At 40.5% G+C, this 19,205-nt stretch overlaps 1 protein-coding gene across 1 annotated transcript in view; it reads right to left on the reverse strand.

The window, feature by feature from the left end:
- COL4A3 (collagen type IV alpha 3 chain) overlaps positions 1-19,205 on the reverse strand; it is a 146,182-nt gene that overhangs the window by 72,636 nt on the left and 54,341 nt on the right. The window contains exons 2-3 of the mRNA XM_032277608.1: positions 2,285-2,341; positions 112-201 (exon numbers count right to left, since the gene is read on the reverse strand). The gene's annotated coding sequence lies outside the window, so the exon portion shown is untranslated. The remainder of the gene's footprint in view (positions 1-111; positions 202-2,284; positions 2,342-19,205) is intronic.

A 19,205-nucleotide genomic window follows, 5' to 3' on the forward strand; every position in this document is an offset into this window, starting at 1 on the left:
CTAGTAGTTGGCTAAGATGTGGAATTCTCACCAGGTTTGCAACAGCCCAGGGGGTAGGCATGAAGAGGGTTGGGTGGGTTGGGGATTTTCCAGGCTTGCAGGATGACATACCTTGGGTCCCTGTGGTCCAGGCAAGCCTTCAGGACCTGTGAATCCTTTCTGGCCAGGAGAACCAGGGGGTCCAGGAAAGCCTTTTTCCCCCTGTTAAAACCAAAACACGAGAAACGCACAGAGCTACTATCCAACAATAAACACACCAATAACCATTATGTTCTCTTGTTTATGACTTCATGTGACTCTGCATATTTTTCCTTTGGATTAAAAAAACCATAATTAACACTCAGAAGTGACTACATAGGTAACCAGAAAGCTACCAGTTGTTGGCATTTGTCTATAGGCTTGCAAGTGGTGGCCCTTGGTCTTGTAGAAACTAATTTCCCCCAAATGATAGAGCCATGTAGAGTAGAGCTGAAGGGAGAAGGAATACAAAATTAAAGGGAAAGCCCAGGTAGAAACATCAAGGTTAGTGGAGTGTTTGTTGTGTGATGGAGAGACAGTAAGGGTCAGGTGCAAGAAGGTGTTTGGGGAGTGTACATAATTACGTAGCTTGAAAGAACACCACCGGGCAGGTTATGAGTCTCAGCCCTTTATTGATTACACAGGAGTTAGTAATTTAATCTGCTATTTGTGTAGGAGATGCAATTGAGGTAGCAAGGGTGGCATAACCAAAAAATTTTGAGCTCAATAATGTTTTAGAAGGAGTCAGATAATAATAGGGGAAAGTACCTAGCAAAAGTGAGTGAAAGTACTTTAAGCCCAAGGCTTGACATGGTTCTACCAACAAACAATCTTCCCATGGATGTGGATCTTGGAGTTACGTTTGTCCCTCAGTGTCGGTGGGGGATTGGTTCCAGGACCTTCCCCCTATCCAAAAACCTGTGGATTCTTATACCAAATGACATAGTATTTGCATATAACCTAGCACATGCTTCCATATACTTTAAATCTCTAGGTGATTTATAATACCTAATACAATGCAAATGCTTTGTAAATAGTTGTTATACTGCATTTTAAAATTTGTATTATTTTTTATTGTTGTATTGCTATTTTTTATTATTTTCCCCCAAGTATTTTCAATATGCCATTGGTTGAATCTGAGGACTCGAAACCCTTGGATAAGGAGGGCCGACTGTACTTTTCAACAGTAAAGGCCACCAGCTGATTTTGTCAATTGGGTCAATTTAGTGACACAATTGGCAAATTAAAACAAAAAAGAACAAGTCAGCTATTTTACATTGTGTGTGTGCACACACACTCAGTAAGAAGAGAAATAAAAGAATGTGCTAGACCCCTCTCACTACTTAGTTACTTTCATACACCCTAGAATAGCATCTTGCAAATAGTAGAAACTCAATAAATGCTTCTTGAGTGCAAGGTGAATCCCAGAAAAGATGCTTCCCAATGGGAACCTGACTTCTAAGAAATTCATAGATTCAAGAAAAAAACCTAAATCCAACTACATGTGAATTATGAAATGATTGTAAGTAAGTATAATAATAAGTATAATCAGCACACACATTATATAGAAATTATTTTAGATAAAGAGCTTAAATATGTTCTTAAAACATTTTAAAATAGTCATCTTTCAGTACTGTTAAACAATTAATTAGTGTCTCTGAAGAAAGGGCTTGGTAAACAAAGAAGAAAACTTTAGTTCTTCCTCTATCTTAATTATCACAAATTGCAAGTTAATGGAGCGAATTAATGAGATTTCACGGCATTCCTTTTTTTCTTGAATTCTGCAATGGAGCTACTTCCCTCTGCTGAATTTTTGCCTCAACCAGTGCGCGGCTGTGGAATCTCTCCACCAGGGGGCGATGTTGAACCAATGCTGCAGGACAAAAATCTGAATTTAAATGCTTATTTTCTGTCAAAGTGAGTGAACCAAATCGTTTTCACTTCTTCTCTGGTGTTTAGCAACATTGTAAATAGCGTATACATATGGAGGCTTGTCTTAAACTTTCTTTTTCTCCCTCATTTGCTACCTATTCTTTACAGACCAAGAGTTATAATTTAATTGCCAGTGTACGTATATACAAGGTATCTGAAGCCTCCTATACTACTTTTTTTTCTTTTTTAAGGTTAATGTTTATATACAATGACTTTAAAATTGGATTTGGGAAATAGAACAACATACTGCTGACCTTTCTGCCACCAATGAAAGAAGACAGTGAGTTACTAGAGTTTTACAGCATAAAGAAGCAGTATTAGGTTTTGTTTTTACCTTCTGTCCTTTGGCTCCCTCACAGAAGCACTGGCCTTTGTCTTTACAGATACAGCCCTAAGAAGAGAGAAAGATAGTTTTGTTTAGAAACAGCTGCATACATCCAAATCAACAGGGTAAAAGCAAATATATTTCTCTGTTCTTTGAGTATTGGACACTATCCATTAGGAGCCAGGTGACTTGTAGCAATAGATCAATAGAAATAGAGCAGAAAAGTGAGAAGATGTTGCATGTGGCAGAAATGTCGGAGAAGAATACATCATTTATACTGTACTTGGGAATTTTAAGTATTTGGCTGGTACCAAAGTAATTATGTTTTTTGCAATTACTTTTAATTACTTTTGTACCATCCTGATAATTTATTTATGAAACGACAAAGTCACCTATCCTTTTTTTCAGAATAATATCTAATTGAATCATAAGAAATTGCTACTGTCATAGGTAGAAAGTGGTCAAATAGTGGCAAATTCCTAGGTTCTACATAATGTTCATATATGTATATGTGTACATATGTACACTGTATACATGTATATGTACCTTGTATGTAGAACACAATGTATTTGGTTGGTGCCATTACTTGGACATTTCTTTTTGTTGCCATTACTTTCAGTGGCAAAAACCACAACAAATTTTGCACCAACCTTACATGTACTTCTGTAGATTAATATGTAACATATTCTATAGGTGATATTAAGGTTTTCTTAGCCTGAAATAATGTTTAAGACTGAGAAGACATTCAATACCCATTATGCATCTTTAAAGAGAACAAACTAACTCATTAATGCTAATATCAGAATGTTCTTTTTTTTATTCTCAAATATTTCGGGCAACAGAATGTTTTTTCTTATAAAACCAAAACCAAAACAAAAAAATTTAGCTGTGAGCTAGGCATGCCTTATCCTACCTAACTAGTTACTGTGCTATACTTACCCCCCAGCCCTCACACCTGTGCACATACCAGCTCCAACGGACATCAAATTTTTAAAACTTTTCTCTGCCAGCAGAACAAATAAAGAAATAGTTTCAAATAATAGACTTAAAATGTGTTTTAGCTAGGCACAGTGGCTTATGCCTATAATCCTAGCACTTTGAGAGGCCGAGGTGGGCAGGTCACTTGAGGTCAGGGGCTCGAGACCAACCTGGCCAACCTGGTGAAACCCCATCTCTACTAAAAAATACAAAAATTAGTCAGGCGTGATGGTGGGCTCCTGTACTCTCAGCTACTCAGGAGGCTGAGGCAGGAGAATTGTTTGAACCTGGGAGGTGGAGGTTGCAGTCAGCTGAGATCATGCCACTGCACTCTAGCCAGGGTGACAGAGCGAGACTATGTCTCAAAAAAAAAAAGAAAAAGTGTTTTGACATACGTGCTACATATTATATGGTTATACATTAATCCTCTGCTTTATTTTTTTCAGGTTAATATTAACTGAAAATTAATTTGTTTTCTCCAGAAAATATATTGGTAACAGAAGCCAGCCAAGTCTAGGGGATATACTGGCTGGTTAGTAGGGAAAATAAAAAAAGAAATGCTAGATATTCCTAAGGTGGAGAATTCTATTTATGCAACCAAAACAAGCAAACAAAAAAAACCCAAACAAACAAAAATATCTTTAATTGAATATCTTTTCCTTAATCTTGGGCCGGCCTTGCTGTCATTCCAGGAAGGGAATGAGTAGTAATTTTGAGACATTCATCATCTGACACTCATCATGTTTATATACACTGCAATTTATAGGAATAGGAAGTAACTACTGGGTATCTACCCAGAGGAAAAGAAGTCATATGAAAATGACACTTGCACACACTTATTTATAACAGCACAATTCAAGATTACAAAAGTGTGGAACCAGCCCAAATGCCCATTAGTTAACAAGTGGATAAAGACAATGTGGCATATATACCATGTAACACTACTCAACCATAAAAAGGAATGAAATAGGCTAGGCATGGTGGTTCACCCCTGTAATCCCAGCATTTTGGGAGGCTGAGGCAGGCAGATCACCTGAGTTCAGGAGTTCAAGACCAACCTGGAAATATGGTGAAACCCCATCTCTACTAAAAATAAAAAATCAGCCAGGTGCGGTTGGCAGGTGTCTGTAATCCCAGCTTCTTAGGAAGCTGAAGCCAGAGAATTTCTTGAACCTGGGAGGTGAAGATTACAGTGAGCTGAGACTGTGCCATTGCACTCCAGCCTGGGCGACAAGAGTGGAACTCCATCTCAAAAAAGAAGAAGAAGAAAAAAGAATGAAATTATGGCATTCACAGCAACCTGTATGGAATTGGAGACCATTGTTCTAAGTGAAGTAACTCAGGAATGGAAAACCAAACATCGCATGTTCTCACTTAGAATGAGGAGCTAAGCTATGAGTACGCAAAGGCATAAAAATGACACAATGGACTTTGGGGACTTGGGGGAAGGGTAAAAGAGGAGTGAGGGATTAAAGGCTACACACTGGGTACAGTGTACACTGCTTAGGTGATGGGTGCACCAAAATCTCAGAAATCACCGCTAAAGATCTTATCCATGTAACCAAATACGACCTGGATCCCCCAAACCTATTGAAATTTAAAAAACAGAAAGTAACTGACTGAGAAGGAAAATCTATGGTCTCCCCAAAGTTTTTAATCTTTTTAATTTTGTCTTTCTGGGGTTTTAAACTTTAATGCTCATTTCAATCACATCTTTAAGTATACTCTACTAAAACTCAAAAGTGTGGATTCCCAGACAGCAGCATCGCCTGGAGACTTGTCAGAAATGTAAGTCCTCAATGCCACCTTCCACCCGCCAGCATGCTACTCCCTCACGGCATCTGGAGGAGGCAGCAGGGGCTCTGGAAGAGAAGGTTGAGTCCTATGCCCAACGGGGCAAGACACTAGGCAAGGAAACTCAACCTGGGCACGGACCCTGGGCTCAAGTGTGCATGGAGTAGCTGGCCACTGTTTTCAAATGGACAATGATCATCTCTGATTGTTCTGCCCCACAGATGCCACACAGCATTTGGATTCTGAACCTCTAGGGCCAGAGGAAGGAAGAGCAGATTGGCAATCCTCTGATGCATGGGAAGGTGTGGGGGCCTTAAGACAGGCTTAATTTTATTTCTTGGAGTAAGAGTCACGTTCACCATACACTACTGGAAATCGTTTGGTCTTAGCTTAAGCAAGTAGGTGTTTGTTGATCTTCTCCAGACTAGACGGGGCCCTTTTTCTTATACACTCTCATGGAGCCTTTGCAGTTAGATATTTGGTGCCCATTTTCTCTGTTGACTGTTTGTCCCGGGAGAGAAGAAATTGTGCAGTCATATTCACATTGGCATCTTTGGCACATAAGATGGCCTACACAAATGTTTGTGGATTGATTGGATGAATCAATGAGTGGATGGACGGCTGGTTTATTTGCTTCCAATTTGAAGGCATGTGAATTGCATGGCTATTTGATGGGATGCCATGATGAAGATATTTTCCGTATGTATGAATTATGAACAACAATGACCAAAATGGCAAAAAATGGAACCAGAGGCTTTGGCTATTTTAACATATGTTAAAATTAACACAAGGCTAATTATTTGTTAGTTGCTTGGATTAAAAGAAATTCTTTTGGAAAAAATTTAAACCCTCAGAAGTGTTGACAAACATTAGAGTGAACACTGGTATCTTCTCCCATCTAAGTTCACCAACTGTGATGTCCCCCGACTCCATCTCTCTGTCTGTCTCTCCTCTCTCTCTCTCTCCCTCCTCCCACACACCCACACGCACACACATATGCACACACACACCAGTTTTCCCCCAAATCATTCAAAAGTAGACTGCATGCAACATGACACCGCACCCCAAATACTTGTGAATGCCTCTCCCCGATCCATTTCCTACCTTTATCGTCCAAACTAAGAAATCAGTGTTCACACAATAACTTCAGCATACCAGTTTTTAAATTAGATCTTCAGTCTTATACAAGGTCCGCAATGACCAGAGAAATTGAAAAACTGTTTAATGTTTAGCAAACCCATCATTTTATGCTAGACATTTTGTCAATGCTTTCACCTGTAATCAACACGTGAGGCCTGATGTCAATGAGTGGCTCTCACAGTTTCAAGCATCCTGAGGACCCACCCGAGTGCTCAGCAGTCAGGTGTGGGCTCTGATGTGAGCATGCCGTTCCTATGAGTCCTCCCTGCCTGGCGTCTGCCTGCCCATCACCACCTGCAGCCATGAGGTGCCTCCTTTATTGTCATCAAAACCACAGTTCTTGATTTTATTTTTATTATTATTGTCCCTCAGTTTGGGTCTTGAACTTTTAGTGGTAAAATATTTAGTTTTGGATGTATTTGGTTTGTTTGCACATTAAGGTAGAATTTCTATTGGATAGTTGAGTACCAGCTTATTGGTCAATTGAAAAAAATAAAGAGTCAAAAACAAACACACAGAAACATGAACACTAGTTAACTTAAAATATATAAATACTCAGGAATTCTTTAATTTTGCAAGATAGGATCCAGGTCATTCCTTTGGGAATGGGTCTGCTGTTTAGAGTTTGATGGCATTATTCTTGCTAAATCACACCCACAGTGCACCATTGACAAATTCCAGTTTTGGCTTTTTTTTTTTTTTTTTTTTTTTTAAACAGGTCAATTGCTTAAAGATACTTGTGGAGGCCGGGCACAGTGGCTCAGGCCTATAATCTCAGCACTTTGGGAGGTGGTGGCTGGCAGATCACTGCCTGGTCAATATGGTGAGACACCATCTCTACTAAAAATACAAAATTAGGCAGGTGTGATGGTACATGCCTGTAACCTCAGCTACTTAGCAGGCTGAGGCATGGGGAATTCCTTGAACCCAGAAGGCTGAGGTTGCAGTTAGTTGAGATTGTGCCACTGCACTCTAGCCTGGGTGATAGAGCTAGATCCTGTCTTAAAAATAAATACATAAATAAATAAAGTAAAAAATTGAAAAGATGCTGTGGAGCAAGCTGACTATAGAGTCCTTCTGTATATTAATCCATGTTTTTCTCTAACTCTCTAAGTGCTAGATCAGTCACATGTAATTGAATCATAGTTTTTCCTCTCAATTTTATCAAATCTTTCAGCTTTATTTTTACATAAACAAATGTCTTTTTATGCATTCATATTTAATCACTTAATTATTTGATATTTAATTAAATTCCTTCATTAAAATAATAAGTTTAACCAGCAGGAATTCGAGTGAAATAGCTACTCTTAAAACCATCTGGTCAAAAAATGGGCAAAAGATTTGAATAGATATTTCTCAAAGAAGACATGCAGATGGCAAACAGGCATATGAAATGGTGCTCAGTATCAATGATCATCGAAGAAATGCACATCAAAACTAAACTGAGATATCATCTTACCCCAGTTAAAATGGCTTATATCCAAATGGCAGTCAATAACAAAGGCTGGCAAGGAAGTAGAGAAAAGGGAACCCTTGTACAGTGTTTGTGGGAATGTAAGTTAGTATAATCACTGCTCCTCAAAAAACTAAAAATTGCACTACCATTTGATCCAGCAATCCCACTATTGGGTATATATCCAAAAGAAAGGAAATCAGTATATCGAAGAGATATCTGCACTCCCATGTTTATTATAGCACTGTTTACAATAGCTGAGATTTGGTAAAAGGTGAAAGATTTATGTGATCTGAAGAGAAACCAGAGTATACAATAGCTAAGATTTGGAAATGATCTAAGTGTCCATCAACACTTAGATGGATAAAGGAAATGTGGTACATATGTACAATGGAGTACTATGCAGCCATGAAAAAGAATGAGATCCAGTTGCTTGCAACAACATGGATGTACTAGAGATCACTATGTTAAATGAAATAAGCTAGAAATAGAAAGACAGACATTGTATATTCTCACTTATTTGTGGGATCTAAAAATCAAGTCAACTGAACTCATAGACATAGAGAGTAGAAGAATGGTTACCAGAGGCTAAGAGGGGTGGTGAGGGGTTGGAGGGGAGGTGGGATGATTAATGGGTACAAAAAAATTAGAAAGAATGAATAAGATTATTTGACAGCACAATAGGGTGATTATAGTCAACAATAACTTAACTGTGTATTTTAAAATAAAGAATGTAACCAGGCCCGGGGGTTCATGCCTGTACTCCCAGCACATTGGGAGGCCAAGGCAGGTGATCGCTTGAGCTCAGGAGTTTGAGACCAGCCTGAGAAACATGGAGAAACCCTAACTCTACAAAGAAATAAAAACAAAAACAAAATTCAGCTGGAGGTGGTGGTGCACAGCTGTAGTCACAGCTGAGATGGGAGGACCGCTTGAACCCAGGAGACAGAGATTGCAGTGAGCCAAGATCATGCTGTTGTACTCCATCCTGAGCAACAGAGGGGGACCCTGTCTCAAAAAATAAAATAAAATAAAAAGAGTCTTTGTAACTCAAAGGACAAATTCTTGAGGGGATGGATGCCCCATTCTCCATGATGTGCTTATTTCACATGGCATACCTATATGAAAACATCTCATGCACCCCATACATATATATATATTATGTATCCACAAATTGTTTTAAAAATAATATAAAAAATAAAACATTGGGGGAGCAGACGTGCTGGTGTATACTAGGGAGAAGCCTCCAGGTCTCCGCTGCTATTGCACAGAGGTATGGAGAATTCTGGGGTATCCAGCAGTCAGTTAAATGAGGAGCCATTGTGAAAGGGTTGGCAGTGCTCTCCAGTGATACGTGTCTGCCATATTATCTATGCACATGTGGTCCGCCCTGCAGACAAGGCTCTAGAGCCAGGTTTAAAGCTGTGCTTCTATGCCCGAGTTAGTGGAACTGCTCCAAAATAATTCCAGCTTTAATTCTCAGTTAAATTGGCAAGGCGTGGCTTGCACGTGCAGCTGCATAATTAAGCTGACTAGGACTTCAGAGTATGTGACAATGTTGCTGACATGTGGGTGCCGTGCCTGATTGTGTGAATTATAGTCAGGGCAGCTCTCTGGTGGCTGTTCGGCTGCTGTTCTAGAAGCAAGCCCTGCCTGTGTGATATTGCAGAGACCCCAGCACAGGGGCACTTCAGTGCTTTTGGATGGCGATGACAGTAGCTCAAGACTCAAGAGACTCATTTCTCTTACCAATGCCATTTTTTTCTTAAATACATTTTCAATTTGCAAATGTTTCAGTAATTCAAAAATTCAAATGGATTATTTAAAACATACAGAGGCTGTATTTTTATTCTTATTGATTTTAATCCATCAATTTTTCTTGGACTTTTCTTGGACTCATGTTTTTGAAACACTATGGTTACTTTGATAGTAATAACACATTAATTACTATTCAACTGTTAAATCAGGATGGCCTAAGGCTAACTATTAAGGAATCATAACTAACGGATATTTCTTAAGCAACATTTTAATGAGTTTTCTCCTTCCAACAATAAATTACCTCATAGTTTCCTCCTACCTTAATGGAATACAAAATTATTTGTCATGAAATGAAAGCTCTAAATAATAATATTATGGCTTTTAAACCCCCTCCTACCATCAGGAAATGACCCAAGATGACATGATGTTTTAACACTTGTGAATATTAAGTAACTAAACTTGTGGAAATCATTATTTTCACAGTTGCTTTTATGTTTTACGACCTTACTTAGAATGCAAATAAATTTTTATTGTAGAGAATCCAAAAAGATCCGGAAGTCCAGAAATCACAGGCCATGTATGTATGGACTTACTGAATACATATGGACCCATCTATGTGGAATCTACTCCCAGCATTGAGCTACAAACTGGAGCTTTGGGAAATTTCTTAATCCTTTCAAGTTCCCCCATCTGTCAAGGGAGACATTAGGATGCATCTTGCAGTGTTTCTGTGAGAAGGAGTTGAGATGCTGTTACTAGCATGCCTGGTACTCTGCATCAGTAAGGACTCAGTCACTGGGGCTTCCCCTCTCTCATTTTTGGCTACAGGATCCCAAGCCACAGGACATCCACACTATTGTTTGACCCTTTCTTCCATCAGTCTGCCCTAGCCACCTTCCTCCCTGACATTTCCTCTTGAAGTCCCACGTCCAGTGCCAAAGAACTGGCATTGAATCTAAGAGCAAGAGTGAGAGACTGCTGTTATCTATCTCTAATAAACAACAAACAAATTAACTAGTATTTGTTAATAGTATTTTTAGAGTACACTGACTATATTGGTTGATTAACCAAATAATATTTGCCTAAGAGCACAGACATATTACAATGTTTTATTTAACAAAATATTAGTTAGAGACCCCAATGGTACCTGATGCTTATCCACGAAAGGTGCCAGATCAAATATGTCACACAAAGGCAGCAAGCCTCCCAGGAGTGTGGATCAGTTGGCTCTCACACTCTTCTCTTGATCTCAATTCTCGCAGTGCCCATGTGTCACCCCTGTTTCACCTGTACATCACTTTCCCTTACGAGGCAAGGTGGCACAGGGTGAAGGGCACCAGTTCCAGCTCTGCCACCTCACCTCGGTAACTCTAGGAAGTCTCAGGTGCCTTGGTTTCTACATCTGTGAAATGGGGTCAGATTGGTTAGCACAGGTAAGCCCTGAGAAGAGCTCACAGGATATGCTGAGGGTTGTTACTGTGGGCTGTTACTAACTCATTAACTTGATATTGATCATTAGGTGCTGCTGACTTCAGGGTTTAATCACTTTCCCTAGACTGCGGGTGGGAATCGTGTCTCACAATTCCTTATATCCCCCTAGCACTGTAAACAATTAACTGTTTAACCTTAAAACTCATGGAGGATCTCACTAAACATGTACATTTTTATTGTTCATTGAAAGGACTAGGAAATATGCATATGCATTTTTATTAATGGACCAGAACATAATTTCCAAATAATCTTGACTATTTCCTCTTTCTACCCTCAACACCCGGCATGCCGGTTCCTGTGCGTGCTGGTGAAACAGACGTGGCCTTCCCTGCCTTTCCCCAATCTCTCCCCGAGTCCAGCCCAGCCCAGCCCAGCCTGGTTTCATAGCAGGGAAGCTGGCACAATTCACAGCTGGTTAACACCCTACTGAGCAGGTCTGTTGATTCTGCATTATGATTACTGACCCTGCCAGTCCCTCTGCCCAGCCAATAGCCTGAGGGGAAAGTTTGTGTGTGTGAAAAGAGCTGACCAAGTACAGCCAAACCGTGCCAGACAGACACCACGAGCTGTCCTCTGCCGGGCCGCCTCTGCCCGTGTTGGCCTTAAGCAACCGACCGTGCGCCCTGGCACCATGCCCTCCAGTGAAGGAGAATGACACCCATGACTGCTTTGCACGGTGCCCCTGCCTGCCCCGCCCTGAAACTGCTGTCACCACTCTTGGACATCAGAGAAATCTCACTGCAGCTGCCACTTCCTATCTCTCAACTCCTGTCCAGAGACACATCACTAGTCTAGACATCTAAACCAGCCACCCGTTTTTGATTTTCTGGATGACAGCAAGTATACAGATTACTAGCTCTGACAAAGAAGGTGCAATGAGAGCCCTCTGGTACATTTGACAATAAACAATATGGTAAGAAAATTTTGCCTGTCTTATGCAATGCAGAGAATGGTAGGTATATCTATCATCATTGCTTCAGGGTCCCTTTCTTTTTTATTCTTTTTCCCCCCTAAAAGGTTTTGAATGCAGAAAGACTGAGAAACCGTCGCCATTCTTGTAAGACAAATAGATTCTACAGGATCCCTTGATTATGACAGTGGTAGAGGAAATGAACTTCCATCAGCGGTGTAATGATCTCAGTATGTTTTGAGTACTTTCCTTCAGTGCTGGCTGTCTTGTATTATCTTAGTATATCTTATAACAATTCTGTAAGGGAGGTGTTATTATAAGCTTCATCTGATAGATGACAAAACTAGGATTTTGAGAGGCTAAGGAGAGTAAAAACATTCGGAATGGGAATCTGAGTTCAGGTGAGGCTATCTGATCCAGGATCATATTCTCAGGTGCAGTGTTGTATTCCTCCTCCTCCTCCTCCTCCTCCTCCTCCACCTCCTTCTCCTCTTCCTCCTCCTCCTCCTCCTCCTTCTCCTCTTCCTTCTCATCCTCCTCCTCCTCCTCCTCCTCTTCCTCCTTCGAGATGGAATCTCACTCTGTCACCCAGGCTGCAGTGGTGTGATCTTGGCTCACTGCAACCTCTGCCTCCCAGGTTTGAATGATTCTCCAGTTGAGACAGGATTTCACCATGTTGGCCAGACTGGCTTTGAACTCCTGACCTCAAGTGATCTGCCCGCCTCGGCCTCCCTAAGTGCTGTTATTATAGGTGTGAGCCTCCGCACCCAGCCTGTATTTCATTATTGATGAGTTCTGCTGGTGACCAAGGCAATGGAGGAGGAGGGATATGATTCTCCTTCCCATTACCCTATCACTGTGCCCCTCATGATGGGATGTAAAATCCCAGTGATAAACATGACACAGTAGCTCATGAAATTAGCTGTATAATGCAGGAGTTGGCAGACAGCAGCTTGCAGGCCAAATCCGGCCCTCTGCCTGTTTCCATTTGGCCTATGAGCTAAGACTGCTTTTTATATTTTTAATGGTTGAAACAAAATCAAGAGAGAAATACCATTTTGTTGTGTGAAAATTACATAAACTTCAAAACTCAATGTCCATAAATTAAGCTTGCATTTCATTACACAAATTTTGTGGATGTTTGTTTTCTCTGCTGCTATATAGGTATCAGCACAGTAGCCTTCATTTTGCCTCTTGGCTTGCAAAACCTAAACTATTTACTACCGGGCTCTTTATGGGAAAAGCTTGGTGATTCCTAGTGCAGTTTATCTTGATTATATATTTTTTTCTGTAGCAATATGAAAATTGCATTAAAAAATTAAGATAGAGGCCAGGTGTGGTGGCTGATGCCTGTAATCTCAGCACTTCGGGAGGCCGAGGCAGGAAGATCACCTAAGGTCAGGAGTTCAGGACAAGCCTGGTCAACTGGGTGAAACCCTGTATCTACTAAAAATACAAAAATTAGCCAGGCATGGTGGTGTACACCTGGAATCCCAGCTACTTGGGTGGCTGAGGCAGGAGAATTGCCTGAACCTGGGAGGCGAAGGTTGCAGTCAGCAGAGTACTCCAGCCTGGGCAACAGAGTGAGACTTTGTCTCAAAAAAAAAAAAAGAAAGAAAAAGAAAAAAATTAAGATAGAAACTTAAAGACGAGATCAGCTGTTAGCTCCAGTGAGAGATAGCCTTCCACCTTGGAATGGCAGACTGGGACTTCTCTCTTCATTCTGTCCCCACCCTGTGCCTCCCCTTCTCCCACTGTGCTTCTGTCCAGGGCTTTGGGGACATAGAGAATACAGTTTGGAGACTGGAAGAACCCAGCAGATCCTCTAGTCATGTTTTGAACTTTACAGGGCAGTAAAATAAATACATCTTAAAAAGAAAACAAACAGGAGCGTCTTATTTATATTTTTCAATATTAGGGCAATGGCCATTTCCAAACACAAACAAACCAAAACAATCTCCCACCCCCCAACCAACAGCAGACCTCTCATCTGCTATCCTCACATCCCAGAGGAAAATTAACATACCAGAAACAAGCAAATGCCCACAGAATAAAAGACGTTCCTGGCCAGGAGTTCACACCTGTAATCCCAACAGCTTGGGAGGCTGAGGCGGGCAGATCACTGGAGCTCAGGAGTTCGAAACTAGCCTGGTCAACATAGTGAAACTCTGTCTCTACTAAAAATACAAAATTTAGCCAGGCATGGTGGCATGTGCCTATAGTCCCAGCTACTCAGGCGGCTAAGGCAAGAGAATCGCTTAAACCTGGGAGGTGGAGGTTGCAGTGAGCCGAGATTACATTACTGCTCTCCAGTCTGGGATACAGGGTAAGATCTATCTAAAATAAAATAAAATAAAAAGATGTTCCCTTAAAATGGGAACTTGATAAAAAGCTCCCATTTTACTTGAAAAATAAAAAAAAATATCTACCTTGTTATTTTTCTCATTTGCTTTGGGCTGGTGCAGCCCTGCCCTGAGAAGTGCTGAATTAGCCACACCCACCTCCGTTCTTATTGGTCAACCTTTGCTTTGTCACCTACTGCTGTGGGGTCTTCTGTCTAAAGAGGTGAAAGTAAGCTAATCTTTCACCTCATGCAGCTAATGGGCTAATTTTTAAAAATCTACCCTGACAAAGGCCTTCTCTGCATCTATTGAGATAATCTTGTGGTTTTTGTCTTTGGTTCTGTTTATGTGGTGGATTATGTTTATAGACTTGTGTACATTGAACCAGCCTTGCATCCCAGGATGACGCCTACTTGATCGTGATGGATGAGCTTTTTGATGTGCTGTTGCAATCGGTCTGCCAGTATTTTATTGAAGATTTTTGCATCTATCTTCCTCATGGATATTGGCCTGAAGTTTTCTTTTCTTGTTGAGTCTCTGCCAGGTTTTGCTATCAGGATGATGTTGGTCTCATAAAATGATTTGGGAAGGATTCCCTCTTTTTGGATTGTTTGGAATAGTTTCAGAAGGAGTGGTACCAACTCCTCTTTGTATGTCTAGTAGAATTTGGCTGTGAACCCATCTGGACCTGGGCTTTTTTTGGGTGGTAGGCTATTAATTGCTGCCTCAACTTCAGCCCTTGTTATTGGTCTATTCAGGGTTTCGACTTTTTCCTGGTTTAGTCTTGGGGGGATGCAAGTGTCCAGGAATTTATCCATTTCTTCCAGGTTTACTAGTTTATGTGCATAGAGTTGTTTTTAATAATCTATGATGATGGTTTGTATTTCTGTGGAATCTGTGGTGATAGCCCCTTTATCGTTTTTTATTGCAGCTATTTGATTATTCTCTTTTTTATTAATCTGGCTAGTGGTCTGTCTGTTTTGTTGATCTTTTCAAAAAACCAGCTCAAACTAGGTATATAGAATGTATCTCAAAATAATAAAAGCTATTTATGACAAACCCACAGCCAATATCATACTGAATGAGAAAAAACTGGAAGCATTCCCTTTGAAATCTGGCAGTAGACAAGGATGATCTCTCTCACCACTCCTATTCAATATAGTATCGGAAGTTCTAGCTAGAGGATTCAGGCAAGAAAAAGAAATAAAGCGTATTCAATTAGGAAAGGAGGAAGTCAAATTGTCTCTATTTGCAGACGACATGATTGTATGTTTAGAAGATCCCATTATCTCAGCCCAAAATCTCCTGAAACTGATAAGCAACTTCAGCAAAGCCTCAGGATACATAATCAAAGTGCAAAAATCAGAAGCATTCCTGTACACCAATAACAGACTTAAAGAGAGCCAAATCAAGAACAAACTGCCATTCACAATTGCTACAAAAAGAATAAAATACCTAGGAATACAACTAACAAAGAATGTAAAGGACCTCTTCAAGGAGAACTACAAACCGCTGATCGACGAAATAAGAGAGGACACAAACAGATGGAGAAACATTCCATGCTCATGGTTAGGAATAATCAATATTGTGAAAACGGCCATACTGCCCAAAGTAATTTACAGATTCAATGATATCCCCATCAAGATACCAATGACCTTCTTCACAGAACTGGAAAAAACCACCTTAAACTTCATATGGAACCAAAAGAGAGCCCGCATAGCCAAGTCAATTCTAAGCAAAAAGAACATAGCTGGAGGCATCACACTACCGGACTTCAAACTATACTACAGGGCTACAGTAATCAAAACAGCATGGTACTGGTATCAAAACAGAGATATAGACCAATGGAACAGAACAGAGGCCTTGGAGGCAATGCCACACATCTACAACATCTGATCTTTGACAAACCAGACAAAAACAAGCAGTGGGGAAAGGATTCCCTGTTTAATAAATGGTGTTGGGAAAACTGGCTAGCCATGTGCAAAAAGAGAGAAAAAAAAACAGCAGAAACTGGACCCTTTCCTGACACCTTACACTAAAATTAACTCCAGATGGATTAAAGACTTAAACATAAGACCTAACACCATAAAAACCCTAGAAGAAAATCTAGGCAAAACCATCCAGCACATAGGCATAGGCAAAGACTTCATGACTAAAATACCAAACGCATTGGCAACAAAAGCCAAAATAGACAAATGGGACCTAATCAAACTTCACAGCTTCTGCACAGCAAAGGAAACAGTCATTAGAGTGAATCAGCAACCAACAGAATGGGAAAAAATTTTTGCAATCTACCCATCTGACAAAGCGCTAATATCCAGAATCTACAAGGAACAAACACAGATTTACAAGAAAAAAACAACCAAGCCCATTCAAAAGTGGGTGGAGTATATGAACGGACACTTTTCAAAAGAAGAAATATATGAGGCCAACAAACATGAAAAAATGCTCATCATCACTGGTCATTAAAGAAATGCAAATCAAAACTACATTGAGATACCATCTCACGCCAGTTAGAATGGCAATCATTAAAAAATCTGGAGACAATAGACGCTGGAGAGGATGTGGAGAAATAGGAACACTTTTACACTGTTGGTGGGAGTGTAAATTAGTTCAACTATTATGGATGACAGTGTGGCGATTCTTCAAGGACCCAGAAATAGAAATTCCATTTGACCCAGCAATCCCATTATTGAGTATATATCCAAAGGATTATAAATAGTTCTATTATAAACACACATGCACACAAATGTTCATTGCGGCACTGTTTACAATAGCAAAGACTTGGAACCAACCCAAATGCCCATCGGTGATAGACTGGACAGGGAAAATGTGGCACATATACACCATGGAATACTATGCAGCCATAAAAAATGGTGAGTTTGATTCCTTTGTAGGGACATGGATGAACCTGGAAACCATAATTTTCAGCAAACTGACACAAGAACAGAAAATCAAACACTGCATGTTCTCACTCATCAGTAGGTGTTGAACAATGAGAACACATGGACACAGGGAGAGCATCACACACTGGGGTCTGTGGGGGGGAAATAGGGGAGGAACAGTGGAGGGTGGAAGTTGGGGAGGGATAACATGGGGAGAAATACCAGATATAGGTGATGGGGAGGAAGGCAGCAAACCACACTGCCATATGTGTACCTATGCAACAATCTTACATGTTCTTCACATGTACCCCCAAACCTGAAATGCAATTTAAAAAAGTAAAATATATATAGAAAAAACAAGAAATTAAAAAAAAAAAACTGCCCTGACACATTTTTTCAGAAAACATTATCTCTTAAACAAACAAAAAAGACAAAAAGCTGCCACGACATCACAAGTGATGGAAAATTAGAGCTGCAGACTGGCTGGTCGCGCATATTAGGACAGATGGGGCTTCTTAGGTCATGTGCCTTGTTTGTCTATTTGTCAGCTCTTTAAAAAACAATTTTTGAAAATGTTATTTAGAAAACCAAAGTTTAGGTTAAATGGATCACACCTGTTATCCTAGAATTTTGGGAGGCCAAGATGGGAGGATTACTCAAGCCTAGGAGTTGGAGACCAGTTGGGGCAAGATAGTGGGACCCTGTCTCTGTTAAAAAAAAAAAAAATTAGCCAGGCATGGTGGTGCAAGCCTGCAGTTCCAGCTACTCAAGATGCTGAGGTGGGAGGATCACTTGAGCCCAGGAGGTTGAGGCCACAGTGAACCATAATTGTGCCACTGCACTCTAGCCTGGGCGACAGAGTGAGATCCTGGTTAAAAAAAACAAAACAGAAAAACAAAGTTAGCTGGGCATGGTGGCACATGCCTGTAGTTCCAGCTACTTGGGACGCTGAGGCAGGAGGATCACTTGAGCCCAGGAAGTTGAGGCCACAGTGAGCCATAATCATGCCACTGCACTCCAGCCTGGGAACAGAGGGGGATCATGGTTAAAAACAGAAAATGAAACAAAGCATGGGTTTAGTTTCTATACAAAACCAGTGTATCTCTTTTTCAGTTGATAATCAGTGAAGAAGCGCTTGATAGAACTTTACTTGTCAACCCATAACTGAACCAGGTCCTGCAGGGTTCTCCTTGACCATGCCAGAGGGCTAGAGTCTTCTGATGGGAAGAAGTCTCCCTGGTGAGGCCACACTTGGACCTTGCCCAGGTGGAGGATGACCGATGTCTTTCATAGCCTCCACAGCTGCTCCTTGGCTAACTACATCAGTGATCAAGAGAAAATACTAAGATGTCTCTAACAGTTTTATATTTTTCAGTTTTGGGTTCTGGGAGTGTTGCTAAATATGTTTGGAAAACTTGTTTTTTATGATAGAAATATACGACATTTCAAGAAAACATCCATTAGTGTCTGTGAACTCATAAGTATGAAAAATAAAATGTCAAGATGCTGTGTGTCACCTATAAGACAAGCCTCTTTTTCTAAATGGATGCCTTCTTTATTTTTTATTTTTATTTTTTTGAGAAGGAATCTTACTCTGTCGTCCAGGCTGGAGTGCAGTGGTACAAACTCAGCTCACTGCAGCCTCCACCTGCCAGGTTCAAGTGATTTTCCTGCCTCAGCCTCCTGAGTAGCTGAGACTACAGGCATGTGCCACCATCCCTAGCTAATTTTAGTGTTTTTAGTAGAGAGGGTGTTTCATCATGTTGGCCAGGCTGTTCTCAAACTCCTAACCTCAAGTGATCCACCTGCCTTGGCCTGCCAAATTGCTGGGATTACAGGCGTGAGCCACTGCACCTGCCTGGATGCCTTTTTTGGATTCTAGGGAAGACTACAATGTCACATCACCTGAAAATATAGACACTGCCTAGGTAGTAATATTATTACAAATAATAAGCAGAAAAAAGTCTCACGTATGAGAGCTAATCCAGACAGTTGATCAAATACTTTTATATGTGTCCTGTCCTTTGGAAAAGGAGAATAATAGCATAGATAAAGAATTTTAAAGTATCAACCCATAAGACAAGGGAGACAGGTGAAAAAGACAGAAGGAAATGGCATGGTTTGCTTTGCTAAAAATCAACAAAAAAGTTCATCTATGGTCAAGTGAAGTTGCTCGCGC

Source organism: Sapajus apella, unplaced genomic scaffold, assembly GCF_009761245.1.
Source record: "Sapajus apella isolate SASKATOON/1434 unplaced genomic scaffold, GSC_monkey_1.0 scaffold10, whole genome shotgun sequence".
Classification (NCBI taxonomy): domain Eukaryota; kingdom Metazoa; phylum Chordata; class Mammalia; order Primates; family Cebidae; genus Sapajus; species Sapajus apella.